Below are 7,512 nucleotides of genomic sequence, written 5' to 3'. Positions count from 1 at the left end.
CACAAGCCACGTGTAAAGTTATGCTAATTTAAAACACAGAAGCACCTAATACAAGGTAATTTTGCAGTTATTAAGTACTTACTGAACTCTAACTTCAAAACCAAATTTTTGCATTGCATAAAGGATGGAGTATTCCTGTATTTACTGAAATGGATAATTAGCTGAATGCTCAGTAAATAGCAAGCTTGCCCTTGACTTTTCTTGCCACTATTTGCCTGCTTACCAGCCATTTGTGGATGCTTGACTAATAACCAGTTCAGCTCTGTGTGCACTCCTTGACAGCTCAGGTTGCCTGACATTTCTCAGTTGTTCTGCACTGATGTATGCTGCTGAAAAACAAACAGATGTACCAATTTTAGTTCTTTGGGATCATTTCCCAGTCCTTATTTTTACCAATTAAAATTATTTCTTTAAGATTTACAGCCCAGAAATCCCATGTTCCCTGACATCTCAAGCTGTGGTTTGATTCAGAGAGAGACAGGCAATTCCTCCAGAAAGCCCAGTCTGACACAATCAAACACATCTTGTCAAAGTCCAGCTAATCACAACCCTGTACTTAATCACTTCAGCTTTCTCAGATAACTGCAGACAGCATTACGTTTGAGGATTCTTGAAAAGCTCAATAGAACCCAGTATTCAAATAACCCAGATCACAGCTTGCTCATCAACTTGACGCTGCTTTCTACAAATACGTCACTATTCATTAAGAATGGTGTCATAATTTGATGTACAAAGTTTCTGAAAACTTGCTTACAGTCTGCAACTTGCCTAGATAGGGATCAATGTCCTGGGGACATGAGAAATGCCTCTGGGTTTCTGATGTTAATTTTTTGCACATGTAATTTTAAAATAGCATTCCTCACCTCTTTAACTGTTATACATCCATGCATAAGATCAATAAATGCATCTCTGCTTTTGAGAAGGTTCTCAATTTGTGAAGCTTCTTGATGAACCAGCTAAAATTATGGACCTAATTATTTATTTTGTTTAGACAGGATCTAAGGGTTAAGTATTGTCCATTGTTGCAGCTGTTTTCAGAACAGGAGGCAGACTGAACTCTGAGCTAAACAAAGCTTAGACTACTCTCACACTTTCTTCTACAAATATCACTCCATCCAGGCTTCCATTGTGCCACTTCATTCAAAGTCACCTTGGCCCTAATGTTATATTATAGCCGCAGTGGAAATTATTGCTCCTTTTCCCTGCTTTTCAGAGTTATGAATGAGTGGGAGACATTTCCCATTAAAAATTTAAACCAGGCAGAATGTCACGACTGTGAGATGAAAGCAAGGTTGCTCAGACAGTGCTGGAGCAGAGGACAGAGATCTCCTGGCAGGGAGGCCATGCCCCATGGAGAGGGGTAAGCAGTGCCATCCACAGCATCCTTTATTTACCAGGCACAGGGACATTCCTAACAGGGAGTAAATGGGGCCCTGCAGCCCCAGCAGGAGCTCCCCTGAGCACTGGGTGCTCTGCAGCTCCAGGGGCTGTGTTGTCACAGACATCTTTTATGGAAAATCCTTTCTTTAGCATTTTTCCTCCTGACAAGGTGGGAGGACTAAGGAACAAAATGTAAACAATGATTATCTGCTGCTGTGGAATGCAACCGGTGCATCTGTGATTGGTCTCACATGGTTGTTTCTAATTAATGGCCAATCACAGTCAGCTGGCTCCGACTCTCTGTCCAAGACAGAAGCTTTTGTTATCATTCTTTCTGATTCTATTCTTAGCTAGCCTTCTGATGAAATCCTTTCTTCTATTCTTTTAGTATAGTTTCAATATAATATATATCATAAAACAATAAATCAAGCCTTCTGAAACATGGAGTCAGATCCTCATCTCTTCCCTCATGCTCAGACCCCTGTGAACACGGTGTCACACACTGTGTCAGTGCCATCCCCACAGCTCAGCACTCCCAGGGTGTGCCCAGGGCTAACAGCTGCTTCCAGCCCCAGCTGCCCCCGTTTCCCCTTTGTATTTGGGAATTTGTATTCCCTTTCAGTTTTTGGGAATACTGAAATCCCCATGGGACACATGAAATGAGAGTGGGCTTTGCTGGCTTTAGTTATTAGTAGCACTTTTACTCCTGCTTTCCAGGAGTCCTGCTAACCAAACAGCAAAATACATGATAGGAAATCACCCAGATGCTCTCATTAAAACCTTCCTATGATTTTAACATTATTTAATGGAGAAAATAATTTTTAAAAATCCAGCTATTTTCAGTTTATTCTAACCTTCAAAGCTTGCTTACCTTCAAAGAGAATTTCCACTTCTCCTGAGGATTATTTTTTAAATCAAGTATTCTTTAATAATATTAAATCAGTCCATTTGCAAAGAAAATAATTAAAGTCACACTAGGTGTAAGAAGAGGAGGATGACTGATCTGACCTTTTAATTAAATGATGAACACTAGTCAGCAACAACACAGTGAAATGACAAAGGAATACTGACCTTTTTATGTCTTCACTAAGAACAGAAACAAAGCACTATCTGCATTTAAATCTTTTCAAACTGTAAGTTATAGAACCACTCCCCTCAGAAATAATTCACAATTACAGCCTTCCAAGTTCAGTATATATATATATGAAACACATATTCTGCTCAGTGCATGGAAAAAATACCTATTCTCAAAAGTGACCAAGAGGAAAAAGGTCAGCCTGTCATATTTTACTGGTATTTGTCTTAAAGTCTGCAAAATCCGTTCCTCTGAAATGGATGGACTCTGCTTCAGTGACTTTGTCACAGCCATTATAAAAGTTACCAAAGTGTTAAGATATAAACTGGACTTCAGTGAAGCCACGAATACTCAACACTAAAAGTGAAAGACAGTGCAGGGCTCTCCGGCTTAGCTATAACCCCTCTCCTACAAAAACAAAGTTAGAAATAAAAAAAGGGGAGGGGGCATGTCTGCACATAAAATGAGAGCTGGTTAAAACAATGAAAGTAATTTTTCTTTTTTAAAGACTTCTCTAACTTCCTATATTTTGAATTATGAACTTCAAATTGAATTAATACCAGCTTGAACAATAGGTTAAGGTCTTCATGTTATCTGAACAAAAAGAATTTACAAGTTGTGAGTATTTACGGCCTGAATGAAGCAGAGATAAAAGAAAATTGAAACAGAGGTGGATTTTTTTCTTTTCCCCTGGCTTTGTGGGTTATTCCTTAAATAAACTATATAGGCTTCAGGCACACAATGACACTCTGTGTCTGTGGTAGCTGTACAGCAAATAGCTCTGAAATGTATATTACCAAATATATAGTCTGCTTCTGCAATTTGCTTGTAAACCAAGTAGGAGGCAAAGTATATCACATGGTGAGCTGCATTTTTATTCAGATCCTCTGATCCAGTTGTATTCTTCCCAAGCAGCACATCTAATCTACTAACCAGAATTTTGTTTGCCTCTTTCCATGACTGAATGAGGCTGAGACTGTAAGTCCTGGCAGTATTTGTGTACACACACACTGTTCTTACAGAAACCTAAACTGCACTTTTATTGTCTTTGCTAACACCTGGCCCTTCAGCCAAGATCAAGGGCAGTTCAGTACCTGAGACAAGAGGCTTTGCTCTGCATTAACAGGGAAGGGAACTCAATGATGTTGAAACTTTCCATCACCTCTCATTAATAACCAAGTCATTAAAATGCATGGCCTTGCTATGGATCACCTGGAGCCCCTTTAGCCCATTATCTTGTCCCAGCTTTTAGCTGTACATTGTTCAGGCTCTTGTGATTATTTTGATCACCTATTTTCCATTCTTTATCACATGGCAGTGATACATATCTGCCTTCCCAAGGTTGAATGCCAGTAACACAACTACAGGAAGTGTGCACATCTGTATTTTTATAACACTTCATGGCTACATTTCATGGTTTGCTTCCTTATCTGTGACACAGAAGTAACTTATGCTTCATCAGAATAATTTCAAATACAGGAAAAAAGATTTCATTTTTATTTCATTTAAACCACATCCTTTGAAGGCAGCAGCACATACTTAGTTGTGTGTCTTCACAAAATCCATCTGAACACAAGAGTGAAATGAGCTGTACAGATGTTCCATATAAAGAGAAATCAGCAAAAGCTCCACTCAAAGAGCTCTGCCACATCTGACTTTCACTCTTATTTCCACTGCCACCTTACATTGATAAAGCATGTTCAACTAGCACAGCAACCAATTCATTTATATTTTGTATTGTTATAGTTATTTCCTTCTAGGCCAAAACAAGGTGAAAAATCTAAACAGTGTCGCTAAAAATGCAAAAACCCTGAGGCATTCTCTGAAGTCAGACACTGCAGCATCAGACACATAATAAAAGCTCTCTGTTTAAGTGAGCTCACATGCAGACATTTTGTTTCTCAACTGTTTAACTGTCAGGACAGCTAAAAACAAAACAGGCTATCTTCCTTTGCTATCTTAAGATTATTTCCAATATGCTGCTTTGAGGATTTGACCAGGATGACAACTTCTTGCCAGTGCTGATAAGTTATTGCCTTTTGTGGATTTTTTTTTGACCTCTACAACAATTATGCATGAAGGGAAAAAAAACCCCAAAAACAAAAACTTCGCTCTTTATTTCTAACTTATCAGGGTTTTTATCTAACCCTGAAGTGAAATAAATTCTATGCACTTTCCCACATTTGTTTCTCATCTTTGCAAATCCCAGTGGCTCCAGAGTCTCAAATGTGAGATAATCTGTAGATCAATGAGGGCGGATGTAAAACTCTTGCTAAGCCGTGTTTTCCCAGCTGGGGGTAAATTCACTTGCCTGTATGTAAAATTTCCTAATTAGAAATGTCAAGTCTCTGTTAAAAGCTTCCAGAAATTGATGCTGAGCTCTACAGAAAGTTAACTATTCCATAGCTGTGTTTTATCTGACTCATCAGGAGAAGCCTTCCCACATTATTCATAATTAGGGCTATGTTAGCAGAAGAATTTCAGGATTTTGCCAGGTGAGGGTTGCTGCCTATCAGCCACAACAACCCTGGGATTGTGTCCCAGGACGGGCAGAGCACTGGCACTGGGCACTGCCCAGGCTCTGGGCATCCAGGGAGGGCAGTTCCTGCATTCCCAGACTCTCCACAGCCCAAACCCAGTCTGAACACAGCAATTAGGAGAACCTTTGGTTACCAGCCCACTGATAATCAAATGGGAGCAGGGTATTGAAAGGGAGATACTGGACAGGTCACAGTGAGAAGATTGTGGTCATGGGAGTTGGTATGTAAATGGACTGTTAATGGAATTATTCTGTATTAGGTCACATTTCTGGTTCTTGTTCGCAGGTGGTTCAGGACCTGTCTCACATAAGGTCCTGTCCTGAGTTCATGATTGGAGCCCTGCCCTCAGACCACCCCTATATATTGCTACATTCACCACACCCCTTCATCTTTAGATCTTGCCCCTCAGATTGTGTGGTTTCTGCATTTGTTATTTTGCTATTAAGGTTCTGTATTTTTCAGGGAACCCCATCATTCCCATCCCTCTGTTTTCCCACTCTCTCCCAGCTGGTCCAGGCTCAGGGTCACAGTGAGCTGGACTGCAACAACGAGGGGATCCTGAACATTTGGCCTAAATGTAACAAAATTCTCTGAAACTGGGACAGATCCAGCCTCTCCAATAAATATTCAGGGCAAAAGAAAGCTCAGAACACAACCACAGATGGCCCCTGCCCCACGCTACTGCCAGCCTCCCTTCTCACACCCAAGAAACCCAGCAAGAAGCCTTATTTCTACCTGATTATCTAAAGAGATAATTCATGATATTCATGACATTTACCCTAGCAAATATTGCCAGAAGCCACCTGCACCTTTTTTTGTACATCTGAGCTTGCTCATATAATGTCAGCAATTGTCCTCCCTACTTAGGCTGATAGCTGTGAAATAACCTGTGTTTCACTCCTACTTGCAGAGTTCCTGTTATTGCCATGATTAGGTGCTGAATAAGTACAGGGCTTCAGTGCCATTCTCTCCTTATGAGCAATCAAGCAGTTCTACTGCATTCTTCATACAATGACTGGAGAGCTTAAACTTGTGATCATACTTTCTCTCCCCATAAGAAATAAAAATTATGGAGGAGAGGAAAAGAAGTTAAATCAGCATGGGTTTTTTCACACTTTAAATGAAATAACTGGCTAAAATACAATGTCTCTACCACATTGTGAAATAGCTTTCAAATAATGAGAAGACATGAAAGTGGATGCCACAAATAAGTGAAGTGTCTCCCAGGAAGACAGCAGTTTCATTACAGGAAGAAAAAATAAACACATATTGGAAAGGCAAGTACATTTGGACTGTAAACAGGGGTCTGAAGGATTTGATTCCATTTGATTCCAGTGCTCATACATAACAAATATCCTTTTTTTCCTGTTTTTGTTCAACTTGTACAAAATGGCTACTTAGGGGGTCTCAAAGACAAGCAAAAGAAAAATTGAAGAAGAAACTAAAATGAGTTATATCATCTGTGAAGCTTCCATTTAAGAAAAAGCCACTAAAACCTGGGTGACCTGCCCTTAAAAGAACAAAAGTTAGGTGGCCCTCAGTGACAGTAATTAAGATTAAGGGAGACTTCTTCTCGCATCATTCTAAAAGGAGATCATGGTTACAGCAGAAAAATAAAGTGTAATCATTCTTTCCCAGAGTGAACATGTGGCACTCACAGAGCAGGGGCCAGGCACTCCTGGGAAAGGCAGCAGGGACATCAGTGCTCCCCACAGCAGCTCTGGTGCAGGAGGAGCAGGTATTTGTATTTTTATAGTTACAGTTATATAGTTATAGTTATTTCACTGGTGGCTCTGGGTGGCAGGGGGTCACCACAGGAGCTGCAAGAGGGAATCCCCAAAGAATTCTGTATAACAACCTCTGAAGCACCAGTGTCAGATGTCTGCCAAAGCTGCATATTGATGGTGTTATTGTTTGTGCCATTTCTGGGGATTAGATTACTGCATGTCTGAGGTTTTTTCCTTTAAATAGGAGCTTCCCCCAGTCCCCAACCCCAAATAAATGAGAATAGAAAATGCTCCGTGCTGAGAAGCAAAGAGCTGATGAGTTCAGGAAATGATCCAATAGTTTGCTAGGGATAAAATACAGCAGAACAAGACAGAACAGCATTTTCCATCCTTTCCTTTGCAGGGGCTGGCGTGCCAGCACCACCTGTGTGCTGCCCAGCTCATGGCCCAGCACAGCCCCTGCCTGGAGCAGCATGGGCAGGGAGCTCAGCAGATGCTCAGCCTTCCTGGGCACCTGGAGTTCAAAGCGCTCCTCATCTGCAGCAGAATGGAATCAGCAGGATGTGCAGCAGGGCTGCAAACAATACATTGTGCTGGCCAGGGCTGAAAGAGCCACCAGGGCTCCCCTGCTGCAGAGGGGATGGTGGATCTAAACATTGCCAACAAATAACTAATAAAAAAATAACTCTTGCCGTCTCAAACAAAAGTTCTCTCCCATTCTTTCCAATTCCTGTAAACTAAAGCATGACCTACTGAGGTGAGCCATTGTGACAAACAAGAGAAAATGCTA

General features: G+C 40.9%; 1 long non-coding RNA gene across 1 annotated transcript in view; it reads right to left on the bottom strand.

The window, feature by feature from the left end:
* Nucleotides 1–218: 218 nt before the first annotated feature.
* Nucleotides 219–7,512, bottom strand: part of LOC135447734 (uncharacterized) — a 114,853-nt gene continuing 107,559 nt past the window's right edge. Inside the window, exon 5 of the long non-coding RNA XR_010440281.1 lies at nt 219–329. This is a non-coding gene — a long non-coding RNA (uncharacterized LOC135447734). The remainder of the gene's footprint in view (nt 330–7,512) is intronic.

The sequence above is a fragment of the Zonotrichia leucophrys genome, chromosome 4A (assembly GCF_028769735.1).
Source record: "Zonotrichia leucophrys gambelii isolate GWCS_2022_RI chromosome 4A, RI_Zleu_2.0, whole genome shotgun sequence".
Lineage (NCBI taxonomy): Eukaryota > Metazoa > Chordata > Aves > Passeriformes > Passerellidae > Zonotrichia > Zonotrichia leucophrys.
The sequence above is the reverse complement of the archived record's forward strand: the minus strand, read 5'-3'. Positions and strand labels throughout refer to the sequence as shown.